Raw genomic sequence first — 22,199 nt, 5'->3', positions numbered from 1 at the left:
GAATGTCAAGTCTGAGAGATGCCTGGAAATATAACAGAGAGAGCCAGGAATGACTTTAGAACACAGATTGGACAGGTGGGAAGTGCCAAATGGATACAGAAAGAGGGAGGTGGAAGGGACGTTCAAACTGAGAAGGCAGATTATCAAAATTATAAGGCCCAACAGACAGATTTAAAGTATATACCTTTAGAATACCAACTGTTATCATCAGCAGGAACTGTGTGTCACTGAACATGGATGACCACTCACAGGGATTATTTGCAATTCTCTATTCTGCAGGCCTTGCTTTTAATTCTTCAACTCCAGGACTCCTTCCATCTCTGCTATTCTATCTTTTTGTGATATAAAACTGAAAAGGTAGTTTATCAGAAGAGGAAGTATCCTTTGGCTATCAGCTCCCCACAGTGGATTGGAAAATGGAGTAGGACTGATCAAGGTGGAAGGACCCAAGACCATGGAGTGGCTGGCCTACAAAATGTCTTCAAACACAGAACACACAATGACTGAGGAAGAACAGATCTCACATCAGACAAAAGTAAGTAAGTTAGCACCCAAGGAGCTTTTCACCTTAAGGTAGTTACTATCAGAGCACAAAGGGTCTCCTTAGATACTTCAAGGACAGTGTTGGAAATCCATAAAACAGAAGCTGCCAGTACTGAGAGATGCCTTCAAAGATATAAGATAGATTGACAGGGCCAGGAATGACTTTAGAATACACATTGTAGAGGTGGCAAGTGCCAATTTGACATAGAAAGACAGAGGTAGAGTGAATGCTCAAATTGAGAATGCAGATTATTTAAGTTATAAGGCCCTTTAGACAGATTTAAAGCATATACCTTTAGAATAACAACTGTTTACATGAAAAGGAACTGTGCATCACTGAACATGTATGACCATGGGCAGTGATTGTTTACAATTCACCCCTCTGCAGGTCTGGCTTTGAACTGTTCAACTTCCAAGGTACCTTCTATATCGGCTATTCTATCTTTTTGTGCTGTAAAACTGAAAAGGTAGTTTATCAGATGTGGGAGTATCCTTTGCCTATCAGCTGCCCTCAGTGGAATGAAAAATGAGATAGTAATGTTCAAGGGGGAAGGACCCAAGAACATGGAGTGGCCGATCTGCAAAGAGTTTTCAAACAAAGAACATGTAATGGCAGAGGCAGAAGACATCTCACATCAGAAAAAGGAAGTACATCACCACCAATGGTGATGTACATTAAGGTAGCTTACTACCAGAGCAGAAAGGCCCTCCTTAGATCTTTGACGGACAGTATTGGAAATCCATAAGACATACTTTCAAGTTTGAGAGATGACATGAAAGATAATAGAGTGACAGAGCCAGGAATGACTATAGAAGACAGATCGTACAAGTGGGAAGTGCCCATTAGACAGAGAAAGAAAGAGGTAGAAGGGAAGTTCAAAATTAGAATGCAGGATATTCAAGTTACAAGACCTTTCAGATAGATTTAAAGCATATACCTTTAGAATACCAACTTTTATCATGAGAAGAAATGGTGTGTCACTGAACATGGATGACTGTGGGCAGTGATTCTTTACAATTCATTGATGTGCAGGTCTTGCTTGAAACCACTCAAGATCCAAGGTCCCTTCCATCTCTGCTATTCTATCTTTTTGTGATGTAAAACTCAAAAAGTAGTATATCAGATGTGGATGTATCCTTTGTCTGTCAGCTGCACTCAGTGGACTGGAAAATGGAATAGGATTGAACAAGGTGAATGGATTGGCATACCTGCAAAGATTCTTCAAATAAAGAACTTATAACTACAGAGAAAGAAGAAGTCTCACGCCAGAAATGGTAAGTACATCAGCACCCATGGAGTTTTTCAAAACTATGAGAGCAGAAAGGGCCTCCTTAGATCTTGAAAGTACAGTGTTGGAAATCCATAGTACAGAGACTACCAGTACTGCGAGATGCCTTCAAAGACAGAACATAGAGTGACATAGCCAGGAATGACTTTAGAACATAAATTGTAGAGTTGGAAAGTGCCAATTGAACACAGAAAGACAGAGCTAGAAGAGACGTTCAAAATAAGAATGCCGAACATCCAAGTTATGGGGTCCTTCAGACAGATTAAAAGCATATACCTTTAGAAAAACAACTATTATCATGAGAAGGAAGTGTGCATCACTGAACATGGATGACCATTGGCAGGGATTGTTTTACAATTCACCATTCTGCAGGTCTTGCTTTGAACTGTTCAACAGCTATTTTATCTTATTGTGATGTAAAACTTAAAAAGTAGTTTATCAGATGTTGAAGTATCTTTTGTCTGATTGTTGCCCTCAGTGGACTGGAAAATGGAATTGGTTTGATCAAGGTAGAAGGACTCAAGAGCATGGATTGGCATGCCTGCAAAAATTCTTCAAGTAAAGAACTTGTAATGATAATGGAAGAAGAGGTCTTACACCAGAAAAAGCAAGGACATCAGCACCCACGGAGTTTTCAAAATTAAGATAGTTTCTATGAGAACAGAAAGGGCCTCCTTAGATCCTTGAAGGACATCATTGGAAGTCCATAGGACTCAGATTGTTAACTCTGAGAGAAGCCCGGAAATATGACAGAGTGACAGAGCCAGGAACGACTTTAGAACACAGATTGTACAGGTGGGAAGTGCTGAATGGACACAGAAAGAGGGAGGTAGAAGGGACATTCAACCTGAGAAGGTAGATTTTCAAGGTTATAAGGCTCAACAGACTTATTTGAAGCATTTACCTTTAGAATAACAACTATTATTATGAGAGGGAACTATGCATCACTGAACATGGATGACCATGGGCAGTTTTTGTTTACAATTCACAATTCTGCAGGTCTTGCTTTGAACTCTTCAACATCTAAGGTCACTTCTATATCAGATATTGTATCTTTTTGTTATGTAAAACTGAAAAGGTAGTATATCTGATGTGGAAGTATTCTTTAGCTATCAGCTCCCACAGTAGATTGGAAAATGGAATAGGACTGATAAAAGAGGAAGGACCCAAGAGGGTGGAGTGGCTGGCCTGCAAAATGTCTTCAAACACAGAACATGTTAAAGACAGAGGTAGAACAGATCTCATACCAGACAAAAGTAAGTACATCACCACCTATGGAGATTTTCACCTTAAGGTAGTTACTATCACAGCAGAAAGGGCCTCCTTAGATATTTCAAGGACAGTGTTGGAAGTCCTGCCTTCAAAGACATAGCATACATTGTCAGAGCCAGGAATGACTTTAGATCCCACATTATACAGGTGGCAAGTGCCAACTGGAAATAAAAAGACAGAGGTAGAAGGGACATTCAAACTGAGAATGCAGATTATCCAAGATATAAGGCCCTTCACAGATTTAAAACACATACCTTAAGAATAATAACTGTTTACATGAGAAGAAACTGTGTATCCCTGAACATGTATCACCATGGGCAGTGATTGTTGACAATTCACCATTCTGGAGGTCTTCTTTTTGAACTATTCAACCTCTAAGGTCACTTCTATATCAGGTATTCTACCTTTTTGTGAAATAAAGCTGAAAAGGTAGTTTACCAGATGTGGAAGTATCCTCTAATGATCAGCTGCCCTCAATGGAATGGAAACTGGAATAGGAATGATCAAGGTGGAAGGACCCAGGAGCTTGGAGTGGTCTGCCTGCAAAGAGTCTTCAAACACAGAATATGTAATGGCAGAGGAAGAACAAGTCTCACACCAGAAAAAGTAAGTACATCAGCACCCATGGAGATTTTCACCTTAAGGTAGTTACTATCAGAGTAGAAATGGCCTCCTTAGATATTTGTAGGACAGTGGTGGAAATATATGGAACAGAAGCTACCAGTACAGAGAGATGCATTCAAAGACATAACACAGAGTGACAGGCCAAGGAATGACTTTGGAACACAGATTGTACAGGGGGGAAGTGCCAACTGGACACAGAAAGACAGAGGTAGAAGGAACATTCAAACTGAGAATGCAGATTATCCAAGATATAAGACCTTTCAGACAGATTTACACCATATGCATTTAGCACTCAAAATGTTATCATGAAAATGAAATGTGCATCACTGAAAATGGAAGAATGTGGGAAGTAAACTTTTACAATTCATCATTCTGCAGATCTTACTTTCAACAGTTCAAGATCCAAGGTCCCTTCCTACAAAAAAAGATGCAATGGAAATGATAGCAGGGGTCTCACACCAGAAAAAGTAAGTATATCAGCACCCATGGAACTTTTCACCTCCAAGTAGTTACTATCAGAGCAGACAGGGCTGCTTGAGATCTTGGAAGGACATCATTGGAAGTCAACAAGACACAGACTGTCAAGTCTGAAAGATACTTGGAAATATAACAAAGTGACAGAGTGAGGAATGATTTTTGAACACAGATTGTACAGGTGGAAAGTGCCAATTGGAAACAGAAAGACATAAGTAGAAGGGACATTCACACAGAGATGGCAGTTATAAGGACCTTCAGACAGATTAAAAGCAAATAGCTTTAGAATTCAAAATGTTATAATGAGAAGGAACTATGCATCACTGAACATGGGTGACCCTGGGCAGTGATTGTTTACAATTCACCATTCTACAGCCCTTGCTTTGAACTGTTCAACATCCAAGGTCACTTCTATATCAGGCAATCTATCTTTTTGTGATGCAAAACTCAAAAGGTAGTCTATCAAATGTGGAAGTAGCCTTTGGCTATCAGGCTGCCCTAAATGGAATGGAGAATGGAATAGGAATGATCAAGGTGAAAGGACCCAAGAGCATGGAATGCCATGCATGCAAAGAGTCTTCAAACACAGAAATTGTAATGACAGAAGAAGAAGAGGTCCCACACCAGAAAAAAAGTAAGTACATCAGCTCCCACCGAGTTTTTCACCTTGAGGGAGTTACTTAAAGTGCAGAAAGGACCACATTAGATATTTGAAGGACAGTGTTGGAAGTCCATAGAACAGAGATTACCAGTATTGAGAGATGCCTTAAAAGACATAATATGGAGTGACAGAGCCAGGACGAACTTTAGAACACAGATTGTACAGTTTGGAAGTGCCAGTTAGAAACAGAAAGACAGAGGTAGATTATCCAAGTTATAAATCTCTTCAGAAATATTTGAAGCATATACCTTTAGAATACCAACTGTTATTATGAGAGGGAGCTGTGTATCACTAAACAAAGATGACCATTGGCAGGGATTGTTTACAATTCACCATTCTGCAGGTCTTGCTTTGAACTGTTCAACATCCAAGGCCCCTTCCATCTCTGCTATTCTACCTTTTTGTGATATAAAACAGAAAAGGTAGTTTATCAGATGTAGAAGTATCCTTTGGCTATCAGCTTCCCACAGTGGATTGGAAAATGGCATAGGACTGATCAAGGTGGAAGGAACCAAGAGCATGGTGTGGCTCACCTGCAAAGAGTCTTCAAACACAGAACATGTCATGATAGAGGAACAACATGTGTCACACAAGACAAAAGTAAGTACATCAGCACCCATGGAACTTTTCCCCTTAAGGCAGTTACTATCAGAGCATGTAGGGCCTCATTAGATATTTGAAAGATAGCATTGGAAGTCCATAGAAAAGAGATTACCAGTACCGAGAGATGTCTTACAAGACATAATATGGAGTGACAGAGCCAGGATGGACTTTAGAACAGAGATTGTACAGGTAGGACGTGCCAACTGGACACATAAAGATAGAGGAAGATAAGATGTTCAAACTGACAATGAAGATTATCTAACTTATGAGGCCCTTCAAATATATTAAGCATATACCTTTAGAAAACGAACATTATCATGCGAAGGAAATGTGCATCACCGAACGTGGATGACCACTGGCAGAGACTGTTTACAATCAACCATTCTGCAGGTCTTGTTTTGAATTGTTCAACATCCAAGGATACCCTTCCGTATCTGCTATGTTATCTTTTTGTGATGTAAAACTCAAAAAGTAGGTTAGCAGATGTGGAAGTATCCTTTGGCTATCAGTTCCCCTCAGTTGAATGGAAAATGGTATAGGACTGATCAAATAGGAAGGATTCAAAATCATAGAGTGGCTTGTAAGCAAAGAGTATTCAAACACAGCACATGTAATGACATAGGAAGAACCAGTCTCACATAAGACAAAAGTAAGTATCTCAGCAGCCATGGAGTTTTTCACCTAAAGATAGTTACTATTCGAGCAGAATGGGCCTCCTTAGATATTTGAAGGACAGTGTTGGAAATCCATAGAACAGAGTTTACCAGTATAGAGACATGCCTTAAAAGACATATCATAGAGTGACAAAACCAGCAATGACTTTGGATCACAAATTTTACAGGTGGCAAGTACCAATTAGACAGAGAAAGACAGAGGTAGGAGGAACGTTCAAACTGGGAAGGCAGATGGCCAAGGTTATAAGGCCCAAACGACAGATTTAAAGCATCTGTTTTTAGAATACCAACTGTTATCATGAGAAGGAACTGTGCATCCCTTTTCATGGATGACCATGGGCAGGGATTTTTTTTTACAATTCATCATTCCGCAGGTCTTTCTTTAAAACTTTCAAGATCCAAGGTCTGATTCAGTGCTGCTATTCTGTCTTTTTGTGATGTGAAACTGACAAGTATTCTATCAGATCTGGAAGTATCCTTTGGTTTTCAGCTGCCCTCAGTAGAATGGAAAATGAAATAGGACTGATCAAGGAGGAAGGGCCAAGAGCACTGAGCGACTGACCTGCCAAGAGTCATAAAACAAAGAATATGTAATAGGAATGAAAGTAGAACTCTCACATCAGAAAAAGTAAGTACATCAGCACTCATGGTACTTTTCACCTTAATGTAGTTACTATCAGAACAGAAAGGGCCTTCTTAAATCTTTGATGAACAGTGCTGGAAATCCATAAGACATAGACTTTCAAGTCTGAGAGATGCCATGAAAGAAAGCAGGACAGAGCCAGGAATGATTATAGAACACAGATTGTACAGGTGGGAAGTGCCCATTGGACATAGAAAGACAGAAGTATAAGGGAAGCTCAAACTGAGAAAGATCCAAGTTATAAGACCCTTCAAAAAGATTTAAAGCATCTACCTTTATTTGGAATACCAACTGTAGTTATAAGAAGGAACTATGTATCACTGAACATGGATGACCAAGGGCAGTGAATGTTTACAATTCACCATTGTGCAGGTCCTACTTTAAATCGTTCAAAATCCAAGGTCTCTTCCAACTCTGCTATTCGTTTTTTTTTGTTTGTTTGTTTTTTGTGATGCAAAGTTCAAAGGTAGCGTACCAGATGTGGAAGTATCCTTTGGCTATGAGCTGACTTCAGTGGAATAGAAAATGGAACAGGACTGATCTAGGTGAAAGGACCCAAGAGCATGGTTGACATGCAGGAATCTTGAAACACAGAACATGTAAGGACAGAGGAAGAAGAGGTCTCACAGCAGAAAAAGTAAGTACATTAGCACCCATGGAGCTTTTCACCTTAAGGTAGTTACTATCAGAGCAGAAAGGGCCTCCTTAGATCTTTCAAGGACAGTGTTGGAAATCCATAGTAAAGAAGCTACCAGTTCTGAGAGATGCCTTCAAAGACATAACATAGAGTGACAGAGCTAGGAATGACTTTTGGTCACAGATTGTACAGGTGGGAATTGCCAATTGGACACAGAGAGACAGAGGCAGAAGGGAGCTTCAAACTGAGAAGGCAGATTATCAAAGTTATAAGGCCCTCCATACAGATTTAAAGCATATACCATCAGAATACTAAGAGTTATCATGAGAAGGAACTGAACATGGATGACCATTAGAAGGAATTGTTTACAATTCACCATTCTACAGGTCTTGCTTTTAACTATTGAATAGCCAAGTCCCCTTCCATCTGTGCTATTCTCTCTTTTTATGATGAAAACTAAAAAAGCAGTATATCTGATGTGGAAATATCCTCTGTCTGTTAGCTGCCCTCAGTGGAATGGAAAATGGAATAGGACTGATCAAGGAACAAGGACACAAGAGCATGGAGTGACTGGCTTGCAAAGAGTCATCAAGAAAAAATGATGTAATGGGAATGAAAGAAGGGGTCTCACACCTGAAAAAGTAAGTACATCAGAACCCATGGAGTTTTTTACCTCAAGGTAGTTACCATCAGAGTAGACAGGGCCACTTTAGATCTTTGAATGACATTGCTGGAAGTCCATAGGACACAGATTGTCAAGTCTAAGAGATGCCTGGAAATATAACAGAGTGACAGAGCCAGGAATGGTTTTAGAACACAGATTGTACAGGTGGGAAGTGTAGAATGGACACAGAAAGACAGAGGTAGAAGGAATGTTCAAACTGAGAATGCAGACTACTCAAGTTATAAGGACTTTCAGACAGATTTAAAGCATATAGGTTTAGAACTCAAAAATGTTATCATGAGAAGGTACTGTGCATCACTGACCACAGGTAAACAATTCACCATTCTGCAGGTCTTGCTTTGAACTGTTCAACATCCAAGATCACTTCTATATCCGGTATTCTATCATTTTGCGATATAAAACTCAAAAGGTAGTTTATCAGATGTGGAGGTAGCCTTTGACTATCAGCTGCCCTCAGTGGAATGGAAACTGAAATAGGAATGATCAAAGTGGAAGGACCCAAGAGCATGGAATGCCATGCATGCAAAGAGTCTTCAAACACAGAACATGTAATGGCAGAAGAAGAAGAGGTCTTGCACCAGAAAAAAGTAAGTACATCAGCTTCCATGGAGCTTTTCACCTTAAGGGAGTTACTACTGGAGCAGAAAGAACTGCATTAGATATTTGAAGGACAGTGCTGGAAGTCCATAGAACACAGATTACCAGTAATGAGAGATGCCTTAAAAGACATAACATGGAGTGACAGAGCCAGGATGGCATTTGGAACAAAGATTGTACAGGTGGCAAGTACCAATTAGACACACAAAGACAGAGGTAGTACAGAAGTTTAAACTGACAATAAAGATTATCCAAGTTATCCAAGTTACCCTTAAAGCATATTTAGAATATCAACTGTTATCATGAGAAGGAGCTGTTCATTACTGAACATGGACAACCATTGGCAGGGATTATTTTATAATTCACCATTCTGTAGGTCTTGCTTTGAAATGTTCAACATCTGTGTACCCTTCCATATCTGCTATTTGATCATTTTGTGTTGGAAAATTCAAAAACAGGTTATCACATGTGAAAGTATGCTTTGGCTAATCGGTTGCCCTCAGTTGAATGGAAAATGGAATATGAATGATATAGGTGGAAGGATCCAAGATCATGGAGTGTCCTATCTGCAAAGACTCTTCAAACACAGAACATATAAGGAGAGTGGAAGAAGAGGTCTCAAACAAGAAAAAGTAAGTACATCAGCACCCATGGAGATTTTCACCTTAAGGTAGTTACTATCAGAGCACAAAGGGTCTCCTTAGATCTTTCAAGGATAGTGTTGGAAATCCATAGAATAGAAACAACCAGTTCTTAGAGATGCTTTCAATGACATAACATAGAGTGACAGAACAAGGAATGACTTTAGAACACAAATTGTACAACTGGGAAGTGCCAATTGGACACAGAAAGACAGAGGTAGAAGTGACATTCAAACTGACAGTGCTGATTGTCCAAGTCATAAAACCCTTCAGACAGATTTAAAGCTTATACCTTTAGCACTCAAAATGTTATCATGGGAAGAAAATGTGCATCACTGAAAATGGATGAACATTGGCAGTGATTGCTTACAAATCTCTATTCTACAGGTATTGCTTTGAAATGTTCCACATCCAAGGACCCTTCCATATCTGTTATTCTCTTTTTGTGACATAAAACTCAAAAAGTTGGTTATCAGATGTGGAAGTATCCTTTTGCCCTCATCTAATGGAAAATGGAATGGGATTGATCAAGGTGAAAGTATCCAAAAACATGGAGGAACATGCCTGCAAAGACTCTTCAAAACACAGAACGTGTAAAGACAGAGGAAGAAGAGGTCTCACACCAGAAAAAGTAAGTACATCAGCAACCATGAAACTTTTCACCTTAAGGTAGTTACTATCAGACCAGAAAAGGCCTCCTTACATCTTTCAAGGACAGTGTTGGAAATCCATAGCAAAGAAGCTACCAGTTCTGAGAGATGCCTTTAAAAACATAATATAGACTTACAGAACAAGGAATGACTTTAGAACACAAATTGTACAGTTGGACACGGAAAAATAGAGGTAGAAGGGATGTTCAAACTGGCAATGCAGATTATTCAAGTTATAAGCCCCTTCAGACAGATATAAAGTATATAATTTCAGCATTCAAAATGTTATCATGAGACGGAACTGTGCATCACTGAACATGGATGAACATTGGCAGCGATTATTTACAATTCACCATTCAACAGGTTTTGCTTTGAACTGTTCAACATACAAGGCCCCTTCCATTTCTGTTATTCTATCTTTTTGTGATGTAAAACTGAAAAGGTAGTCTATCAGATGTGGAAGTATCCTTTGACTATCAGCTCTGTACAGTGGGTTGGAAACTTGAATAGAACTGATCAAGGTGGAAGGAACCAAGAGCATGGAGAGGCTGACCTGGCCAATTGGACACAGAAAGACAAAGGTAGGAGGGATGTTCAAACTGAGAAGGCAGATTATCAAAGTTATAAGGCCCAACAGACAGATTTACAGCATATACCTTTAGGATACCAACTGTTACCATGAGAAGGAACTGTGCATCATTAGACATGGATGACTATTGGAAGGGATTGTTTACAGTTAATGTAGGTCTTGCTTTGAACAGTTCAACATCCAAGGTTCCTCTCTGCTCTACTATTCTATCTTTTTGTGATGTAAAACTGAAAAGGTAGTCTATCAGATGTGCAAGTGTCCTTTGGAAATCAGCTGCTCTCAGTGGAATGGAAAATGGAATAGGGCTGATCAAGGTAGAAGGACCCAAAATCATGTGGTGGTCTGCTTGAAAAGAGAATTCAAACACAGAATATGTAATGACAGAGGAAGAAAAGGTCTCACACCAGAAAAAGTAAGTACATCAGCACCCATGGAGTTTTTCATCTTAAGGTAGTTACTATCAGAGCAGAAAGGGCCTCCTTAGATCTTTGAAGGACAGTGTTAGAAGTCCATAAAACAGAGATTACCAGTACTGAGAGATGCCTTAAAAGACATAACATAGAGTAACAGAGCCAGGAATGACTTTAGAATACAGATTGTACAGATAGAAATTGCCAATTGGACACAGACAGAGGCAGAAGGGAGGTTCAATTTGAGAGACAGACTATCAAAGTTATAAGGCTCTCCATACAGATTTAAAGCATATACCGTTAGAATATCAACTGTTATCATGAGAAGAAACTGTGCATCACTGAACACGCATGACCATTGCAAGAAATTGTTTATAACTCACCATTCTACAGGTCTTGCTTTCAACTATTCAACAGCCAAGTTCCCTTTCTTTCTCCTATTCTATCTCTTTGTGCTGTAAAACTGAAAAGGTAGTCTATCAGATGTGGAAATATCCTTTGTCTGTCAGCTGCCCTCAGTGGAATATAAAATGGAATAGGCTGTTCAAGGAGGTAGAACACAAGGGCATGGAGTGGCTGGTCTGCAACGAGTCATCAAACAAAGAAAATGTAATGGGAATGAAAGAAGGGATCTCACATCAGAAAAAGTAAGTACATCAGCACCCATGGAGCTTTTCACCTCAAGGTAGTTTCCATCATAGCAGACAGCCCCACTTGACATCTTTGAAGGACAGAATTGGAAGTCCATATGATACAGATTGTCAAGACTGAGAGATGTCTGGAAATATAACAGAGCGACAGAGCCAGGAATGGTTTTAGAACATAGATTGTACAGGTGGGAAGTGCCGAAAGGACACAGAAAGACAGAGGTAGAAGGGACTTCGAACTGAGAAGGCAGATGATCCCAGTTATAGAGCCCTTCAGACAGATTTAAAGCATAAACCTTTAGAACGCAAAATGTTATCATGACAAGGAACTGTGCATCACTGAACATGGATGACCATTGGCAGGGATTGTTTATAATTCACCATTCTACAGGTTTTGTTTTGAATTCTTCAACATCCAAGATCCCATCCATCTCTGCTATTCTACCTTTTTGTGATGTAGAACTGAAAAGGTAGTTTATCAGAAGTGGAAGTATCCTTTGGCTATCAACTGCTCACAGTGGATTGGAAAATAGAATTGAACTGATCAAGGTAGAAGACCCAAGAGCATGGAGTGGCATGTCTGCAAATAGTCTTCAAACATAGAACATGTAATGACAGAGGAAAAAGACTTCTCCCACCAGACAAAGTAATTACATCACCACCAATGAAGCTTTTCACCATAAGGTAGTCACTATCTTAGCAGAAGGTGACTCCTTAAATCTCTGAAGGATCATATGGGAAGTCCATTGAACAGGGAAGACCAGTACTGAGAGAAACCTTAAAAGACATAGCATTGAGTGACAGAGTGAGGAATGACTTTCAAACACAGATTGTACAGGTATCAAATGCCAATTGGACACAGAAAGACAGAGGTAGAAGCGGTGTTGAAACTGAGAATGGAGATTATCTGAGTTATAAAGCTCTTCAGACAGATTTAAAGCATACACCTTTCAAATATGAACTATTATCATGAGAAGGAACTGTACATCACTGAAGATGAATGACCATTGATAGAGATTGCTTACAATTTACCATTCTTCAGTTCTTGTTTTGAACTGTTCAACATCCAAGGTCCCATCCAGCCCTGCTATTCCATATTTTTGTGATGTAAAACTGAAAAGGTAGCCTATCCAGATGTGGAAGTATCCTTTGGACATCAGCTCCCCACAGTGGAAAGGAAAATGGAATAGTACTGATCAAGATAGATGGACTCAAGAGCATGGATTCAAGTGCCTGCAAATAGTCTTCATACACAGAACTTGTAATGACAGAGGAAGAAGAGGTCTCACACCAGAAAAAGTAGGTATATCAGCAGCCATGGAGCCTTTCACCTTAGGGTGAAAGTCACCTTAGTGACAGTCACCCTAGTGACTATCAGAGCAGAAAGGGCCTCCTTAGATCTTTGAAGGACAGTATTGGAAGGCCATAATATATAGACTTTCAAGTCTGAGATATGCCTTGAAAGATAACAGAGTGACAGAGCCAGGATTTACTTTGGAACATGGATTGTACTGTTGGGAAGTGCCAAGTGAACACAGAAAGACAGAGGTGGAAGGGATGTTAGAATTGAGAACGCAGACAACCCAAGTTATAAGGCCATTCAGATGCAAATGTAAAACATATACCTTTAAAACACAAACTGATATCATGAGAAGGAACTGTACATCACTGAACATGAATGACCATTGAGAGGAATGGTTTACAATTCACTCTTTTACAGGTTTTGCTTTGAACTACTCAAACTCTAAGGTCCCATCCAGGTCTGATAGTCTATTTTTCAGTGATACAAAACTTGGAATTCAGTCTATCTGACCTAGAAGTGTCCTTTGGCTATCAGCTGTCATCAGAAAAACATATAATGGGATATCAATTGATGGAGGGGGAAGGACCCAAGAGCATGGAGTGGCATAACTACAAAGAGTCTTCAAATCTATAATGGCAGAGGAAGAAGTCTCAAAGAACAAAAAGTAAGTACATAAACACCCATGGAGCTTTTCTCTTTAGGGAAGTTACTATCAGAGCAGAAAGGGCCCCCTTAGATCATTAAAGGACAGCGCTGAAAGTCTATATGTCTATAGAAATGTGAAAATCTGAAAGTCTATAGAATGAGACTTGTCTTTACAGAAATATAGTGTGACAAAGGGGAGAATGACTTTAGAACACAGATTGTACAGATGGCAGTTGCCAGTTGAATACAGAAAGGCAGAGGTAGAAGGGACATTGAAACTGAGAAGGCAGACTATTCATGCTATAAGACTCTTCAGACACAGACTTAAAGCATATAACTTTAGAACACAAACTCTTATCATAAGAAGGAGCTGTTCATTACTGAACATGGATGACCTTTGGGAAGGATGGTTTACAAGTCATGCTTCTAGAGCTTTGGATTTGAACCCATTAACATCCATGGTCCCATCCAGATCTAATATTCTATCTTTCTGTGATGTTGTGAACCTTGGAGCCTAGTCTATCAGACCTACAAGTGTCCTTTAGCTATCAACTGTCATCATTGGAATGGATAGCAAAGTACAGACTGATCAAGGTGGTACCTTAAGTGCGTAGATACCAACCGATGTCATGAGGACACATTCTGCATCATTGAACATGGATGACCATTGCCTGAAATAAGTTAATAGACATACGTCTTCACATTTTGAGATAGTCCTAATCTTTAAGGTCTCTGATTAGTGTGACGTTTCATGTTTTTATGATGTTGTGAAGCTGGGAGGATAGAATATCAGGCCTAGAAATTGCCTTAACCCATCAATGGATCACAGTGGCATGGTCACAAGAATATAGATTGAAAGAGCTGCAATGCCCCGAGAGAATGGATTCTCAATCTTGGAAGCAACTTGAAAGCAAACTATGTGCAATGAATTCATTGTAAGTCCTCACAATCAAAAAGGCTGGCTTGAAGAGAGCCTTTGAACAGAAAACACAAAGCATCATAACTTCAAATTCTCCTTAGAATAGAGAAGAAATAACCTTATAAAGTAGAAGCCAAATTGTCATGTGGGTAGTGAGTGGCCTGAGAACATAGAATGAATAAGCAGGAAATGCCCTTTGAGCACAGAAAGTCATATGTTTAGGTATCATGAGAACATTGATTATCTAAAAGGAAAAAATCCTTCACTTTTTGGAATATTTATTTTTAATATTCATTATTTAAGATTCTGAGTTCCCAGTTCTCTCCTTCCCTTCAGCTTCTCCCCCACGGATGGAGAAGACAAGTAATTTGATCTCAATTATACATGTGAAGTCATACAAAACATTTTCATATTAGCCATGTTGCAAAAAGAAAAATGAGATGAAAAAAATCTGTTAATTTGTACTCAAGAGTTCATCAGTTCTCTCTCTGGAAGTATACAGTATTTTTTATGATGAATTCTTCAGAAGTGTCTTTAATCTTTGTATTCATCAGAGTGGCTAAGTCTTTCACAGTTGATGATTGTTATAATATTACTTCTATTTTGTGCAGTGCTTTCCCGTTTCTGCTCACTTCACCTTGTTCATGTAAGTTTTTCCAGGTCTTATCCAGTTCATCATTTCTTATGGCACTGTAATATACCATTATGTTCATATACTACAATTTGTTCAGGCATTTCCCAATTAATGGACATGCCCTCAATGTCCAATTCTTTGTCACCAGAAAAAGAGCTGTTATCAATGTTTTTGTACATAAGAGTCCATTTTTCTTTGCTCTCTCTGGGGTACATACCTAGTGGTGGTATGGGTCAAAGAGTAGGCACTTTTATAGCCCTTTAAGCATAGTTCCAAAATTGTCTCCACAATGGATCAGTTCATAGCTCCACCTTGATATTCTTGATAATTCCCTTAATACTCTTGACCTTTTTGTCTTTCCAGATGAATTTTGTTATTATTTTGTCTAGCTCTATAAAATAAATTGTTAGTTTGGTTGGTACAGTATTAAATAATCAGATTGGCTAACACAAAAGGAAAGGAAAATGACAAATGCTTGAGGGGATGTGGGAAAATGGGCACACTAATGCACTGTTAGTGGAGTTGTGAATCCAAGACAATTCCAAAGGACTCATTTTAAATAATGGTGTCTATATCCATACACACACAGAAACTGATGCAATCTGAATTCAGATGAAAGCATACTATTTTTCCACTGTCTTTATTTTTTCATGTTTTTCTTTTGTTCTGTTTTCTTTCACAACATGACTAATATGAAAACATTCTGCATGACTGCACATATATAACTTAAATAAAATTGCTTACTCTCTCAGGGAGGGGGGTTGGAAAGGAAGGAGGAAGAGAATTTGAAACTCAAAATTTTTTAAAATGGATGTTCAGAATGTGTTTGGGGGAAATAAAATAACATAATTCTCCTCAAATGACAGAAACATTCAGAGCTAGAACTATAAGTTCTGTAAGACTATGTTGTCTCAGCTAGAATGGACGTGAAACACAGAATGTCACAACTAGAGAGAACCTATGGAAGAATAAGAAAAACTCTTGAAGCAAAGAATGTCAGAGTTAGAATTCTTTACAACATATAATGCCAGGATGGAAGGCATTTTGTGATATAAAACACTAGAAATAATAGAAGTAGAATATAAAACAAAGAAGGACAAGGGTGGGACCTTAGAACACAGAATATTATAAATATTTCCTTAGATCACAGAATGTCAGTTCCAGAATGGGCTTCAAAATATAGAACAGGTTCATAGTTGGACGGCTGTTGGAATGTGAAATGACACAGTTTAAAGTCCATAACACAGAATTTCTAGACTAAAATTCTTTTCCATCTGTCGTAGTTTTGTTAAATTGTTGAAAAGAAAAGCCAAGTTACAGGAAAGAATTCTGGGCTGCCCCAATAACGGGGCTTAATCCATGACACAGCCGTGAGTCTTCTTATCTTATTTCTCTAAACTCTCTCACTTTGGGTTTAGTTTTCATCTCTTTGCAGATGATATCTTGGATTAATATGTTCAGCCCTAACCTTTCTCCTGAGCTCCAGTCCTGTATCACCAATTGTCTTTTGGATATTTTGAAGTGGATGTACTGTGGACATCTTAAATGCAATATGTTAAAAAAAATAGAACTCAGTATTCCTATCCCCCCCCAAACCCTCCTTTAGATTTTCCTATTACTGTTGAGAGTATCATCATCCTCTCAGACACTCAGATAGACTTGCAAACAAAGTGTCATCCTTGATTCCTCATTCTCATTTACCCCATATATCCAATCTGTTGCCATCATATGGTTTATACCTTAACATTTCTCAATAGGTCCTATACTCTCCACTCATACAGCCATCATACTACTTCAGTCTTTATCACCTTGCTCTTGGAATATTACAAAGTGTTCTGGTTGGTTTCCCTGCCTCAGTCCTTTCCCCAACCCAATGAATTTCCTATCCTGTTGCCAAAAGAACAGAAGGTTCATGGGGTAGAAAAATTAATGAGTTCAGTTGTAGACATGTTGAGTTTAAGACATCAACTAGACATCCAGTTTGAGATGTCTGAAAACCAGTTGGAGATATGAGATTGGATGTCAGCAGAGAGTTTGGAGCAGGAAAGGTAGGTGTGAATATCATCAGCAGAGAGACAGTAATTAAAACCACAAAAGCTGATGAGATTACCAAGTGAAGTAGCATAGAGAGAAGAGAGAAGAGGGTCCAGGAAAAAACCTGGAGGGATAACTACAGTTAGAGAATGGGATCTGGAAGAGGATCTGGCCAAGAAGACTAGGAAGGAATAGTCAGACAAGTAGAAGGAAAACCAGTGGAGAGAAGTGTCCCATAAACCTAGAGAGAATCGAGGATAAGAGTGTAACAACAGTGTCAAAGTCTCCAGAGAGGTCATGGGGAAGAAAGACTGAGAAAAAAATGGGAGGAGGCAGAGCCATAGGAGATTTGAGGAGGTATGAGGTTTAGAAGAGCTGAGGGGATATAGAAGGGAGGTATAGAAGGATTGTCTAGCAGAGTGAAGGCCTATTTGAGTTTGTATTATATTAATTTTTATCTTTCCTCAGTTTTCTTATGATTTTTGTACTTTTCTATTTCACTGATCACATTCTGCCTTATCATAGGTGTACTTCTCTAATCAATAGTGATTTAGAACATTTTTTCATGTGACTAGATTTCACATGACTTTGAGTTTTTCATCTGAAAACTGCCCGTTCATATCCTTTGATCATTTATTGATTGGGGAATGAGTTGTATTCTTTTTAAATTTGACTCGGTTCTCTATAATTTAAGAAATAAGACTTTTATCAGAGATACTTGTTGTAAAAATTGTTTCCCAGCTCAAAAGGTATTTATTAGGCTCAGGCAAACCTTATAATAGTTACACAAGTATCCAGGCAACAATAGTAGAGATTACACAAGGTAAGTGTATGAAATTACGAATGTTCATTGCCATACATGTTAATTAATCCCCGCACACTTGATTATTCTTGTTTACTTTTGACTCTGTTCTGTTATGTTCATTAGAGAAATGCTTGTCAATTGTTTATGTTTATGCACTAATGTTTCTAGTGTTACTGTTTTGGTTAAACATAGGCCTATTGATAATGTCATTGTTATAGCTAGCTAACTTTGCTTTTTTAGCCATGCATTGCTTTGTTATTTATGATTAATTACTGTATAATATGAATATGCATGTATACTTGAGCTGTGCATGTACTATCTTGCACACACTTAGCTATGCTGTCACTATAGTACCCTATCTGATGATGCTCTGCATATAGCTCCATGTCTATTGTATGTACTGTTAATGTGTATATGATTTCTATTCAAAAGTATAGATGATTTGCTTGTCTGTTTTACTTCTATTATTCTCTTTTGTTTTGTGTTTTTGGTGAAGCTTGGCATGGCATATTCCAGTTTTTCTATTCTACTCATTATTCTGGCTCTCAAAGACATATATATACTCTCATAATTCTCATTTCTCTTTTAAACTACTTAGGAATCACATCATCCTTCAATTCCAGAGGGTCATCTAACCCATCAAGTAATGAATTGTTTTTCTTCATTTTGCAGTATTTACTCATGAATTCCTGAACTGGTTTACTAGATCTGGTGGCCCTATTTTCTCCTGTTGTGCCTGTTTTTTCTTGATTTGTAGTTGGTTTATCTGTTTATGTTCAAGGTCTTTGAGTTTTCTTCTTCCTGAAACCATTGGTGATTTTAGTCTCTCCCCTTCCCTGCCCTGGAGGAATGTAACTCCAGTTCCAAAGCCCAGTGGTATAGGACTTTCTCCTTTTTTGGCCAAGATCAATGCCCTATACCTGTATAAAGGATCAGAGCTGAAGAGATGAGAGCTCTTCACTCTTCTTGAGTCTTCTTTGGGTTCTCTTGCAGTTTCTGAAACTCTTCAGATTTGGATCACATTTGGCTTCCAGTTTCAAGAGGAAAGATGGATTAGGCCAACTCTGCTTCAGGTTACTGAAGGAAAAGACCCTGCCAAGATACAAGAGGAGCTGGCTTTCTCCATCATATCCCTATTCCCAGCTAGTTATAGTACCAACTTCAGAGAACTTCCCCTTGGGTGAGATCTGGGACTCTATCTGTTGGTTGGTCTGAGTTACCTCACTCCCAATGGGAGAGTTTCTTCACTTTGTATTGTCTGGTATATATTCTCTCATGTATACTTTCTCTGATTTCTGTTTTGCTACCAGTTTGAATAAATGTTTTGCTACTAATTTGAATAAATGTTTTTCTTGGCTAAATGTTATATATATTCATTCTGGAACTGATTATTTGGAGGGAAAGGAGTCAAGCACAGATTGAAAAACCCTGGCATTCAAGGGACTCACAAGTTAGTTGACTCATGAAAAACTAACTCATTCAAAGTAAATGAGAGATTAGAACCACCTATTGCCCATAGGAAATTTAGCTAGACTTTCTAATCAGCAGGTGGAGAGAACTGATGGACACTCAGGAGAGGAAAAGGCTGAGAAAAAAGAGACTGTCCAAAACTGTACGAAGACTTTCTGACTCAAATATAGGCATGGAAAGTGATGCAGTCATTGAAGGAAACTGTGTATTATTGCAGAGCAGGAGTACTGATCCAAAGGCAGCTCATCTTCTGCCCCAAACTTCTACAGAGACTCCTAGGGTACAGATTCAACTCACAGAGCTCAAACATACTGACAACAAACACAGCTAACCAACTAGCTGCTAGCCATGGTGCAGACACACAAGTTTATAATGATCCCAATTGTTGGACCACACCAAACTATACCAGGGTATAGGAGGTGAAAGATCAGTCAGTGATAGGAGAAGTAGGCCTATGATGTTGTGGTGCTCTCTAGGTGATAATACTAGAGACTGTTCATATGAAAAATACCTTACATGAAATTGTATGTTTACTATTGTACATGTCAATTACTGCATATTTGAGTATGCTTGTTTTTTTATTTTGCTATTTTATTCTCTTGACTGTGTTTTGTATTGTGCTCACACTGTAGCAATGCCTATTCATTGTTCATTGTTTTGTATACATGCTATTACTTATAGTTAAACTTATGTTTTCGATATAGGCCTATTGGGAGTGTTATTATTGCAGCTAGCTAACTTTGCTTTGTTTGTTAATCGCACTTATTGCTTTTGATTAATTGCTGTGTACTATGGATATGCATGTACTTTTGAAATGTGCATGGGATATATGTCCTGTGTGTGGTTAGGACATGTCACTATTGTATAGTTGCAGGTTTTCAACTTGGCCCAGATGACCTTTGCAAGGGACTGAAAAGAGTTTTAGCCCAGGGGAGGAATATAGTAACCCTACTCCTAAAGCTCATTGGAATGAGATGTTGTCCTTATTGTTGGATGTTCCATGCCTGTGTAAAGGTCAGGGTAGAGAGAGCAAGAATGGGAGAAAAGACTACTCTTCAGTTTTCTTGAGTCTTCTTTGAGTTATCTTCCAGTCATTGAGTCACTTTGGATTTGGGGAGTTCTGGCTTCCAGATTTGATAAGGAAAATAGAAGAGATCAACTCTGCTTCAAGTTGCTGAAGGAAAAGACTCTGAGAAGATGTGAAAGAAACCTGTAATATCCATTATATCCATATCGCCAGCTTGCTATACTAGATACTTTAGGGAAATTTCCACTGGATGAAATCCAGGACCCTTTCACTTAGTTAAGTTGAATTACCTTGTTCCCAACAGAAGAGCTCCTTTACTCTGTATTGTTTGGTATATATTCACCTATATATACATTTTCTGATTTCTGTTTGCTACTGATTTGTATAAATGATTTTTTTTGTTAAGCACTATGTGTGTTCATTGTAGAATTGGTATTTGGAGGGAAAGAGAGTCAAGCCTTAGATATAGAGCTTGGGGTCCTCCTTCCCCCAATAATGAAATGGCAATCAGAAGTTAGCTTGAATCTGAAACTTACATCCCCTAGACTAATAATACTTAAAAGAGAAGATAGATATAATTCTAACTTGGTATCCCTTTTCTCTGAGGAGAACAGAGTGGCAATCTCTGGCCTCAATTTCCTGTTTCCCCTCCTAGCAGAGGGGAAAGGTGAGGGTGAATAGAGGCTAGAGGAGTCTATTCTGTCTCCCTCTGAGCCACAAAGACATGCCTATGCTACATGTGGGGGACAGTCATGGAAGCAATGGACATGAGTTTAGAGAGACTTCAGGAGATAGTGGAGAATAGAAGGACCTGATGTGTCCATGGAATCACAAAGTCAGACATGACTGAATGACTGAAGAACAACTGCATTTTTTCCTCCAGCACTTACTTCCTGGTTCCCTCATCTCTGGTGATGGTTTCCTTGGGGGCAGGGTCTCAAAGCATCTCAGACTCCTCCTACACTGGGTAATTTATAGTTTACTTGTTTAGGTCTCTGTTATCAGAACTGGCCCCAGCTGAATGCTAGAAAAGAAAAAAGAGAAAAGAGAACATGAACTTGTATACTTAATGAGTGAAAATGTACAATTTAACACCTGTAGCTTAATTTTATTGGATTAGTCTGCAAATGAATTTCACTGATGTTGATATTCAACAAGTTGTTAGGTTTGGTGCACAGCATCCCACCTGCACTCTGTTCAGTCTGGTGACCTAACCTGTTCCTTTGGTACTACAGGGTTGTCTACCCCAGCACTGGCTCCGTTGTTATCATGAGGGTTTTTTTTGGCCTGACTCCATTTTTGCCGGAGCCTTGTTGATCTCAATGAGGGCAAATTTCTGCAGACTGGAGCCAGAGTCCCCACGGCACTGAAAAGAAGGAGGAGGGATATGAGTGTGGGGGTGGGTTTAATTGTAAGCTTGTGTTGTGTCCTGGGCTCTGCTAGTATAGCTTCATGGTTGGTATTGTGGGAGGTGAGAGAGGAGTGCTTAGTGAGCTCAGAGCATGGGTTTTGAGGGTAGTTTTAACCTTCTTTTGGATTCTTGGTATCCACAATCATGGAGACAACTGAAGTTGCTTTATTTTAGTTGCATAATTGCATAATTTCTGTTTTGGAGATGTTTAAGAGGTCATAGAGATCAGAGAAAATGTCTAGTTCTCCATCGTGTTCCTCACATACAGCAAGGAGAAAGTGAATATACTAGAGAAGAAATCAGGAAACTAAT

At 38.9% G+C, this 22,199-nt stretch overlaps 1 long non-coding RNA gene across 2 annotated transcripts; it reads left to right on the top strand.

Annotated features, from left to right (window-relative positions):
• Positions 1-1,610: 1,610 nt before the first annotated feature.
• LOC140515609 (uncharacterized) lies at positions 1,611-20,847 on the top strand. 2 transcript variants are annotated; one of them, XR_011971106.1, is made up of 6 exons: positions 1,611-7,420; positions 7,923-8,061; positions 8,436-8,692; positions 9,161-9,334; positions 9,731-13,606; positions 18,973-20,847. It is a non-coding gene; the product is annotated as an uncharacterized lncRNA (long non-coding RNA). The 2 variants fall into 2 exon arrangements; XR_011971105.1 differs by having other exon boundaries at positions 9,731-20,847.
• Positions 20,848-22,199: the final 1,352 nt, after the last annotated feature.

This window comes from Notamacropus eugenii, chromosome X (genome assembly GCF_028372415.1).
Source record: "Notamacropus eugenii isolate mMacEug1 chromosome X, mMacEug1.pri_v2, whole genome shotgun sequence".
Taxonomy (NCBI): Eukaryota; Metazoa; Chordata; class Mammalia; order Diprotodontia; family Macropodidae; genus Notamacropus; species Notamacropus eugenii.
The sequence above is the reverse complement of the archived record's forward strand: the minus strand, read 5'-3'. Positions and strand labels throughout refer to the sequence as shown.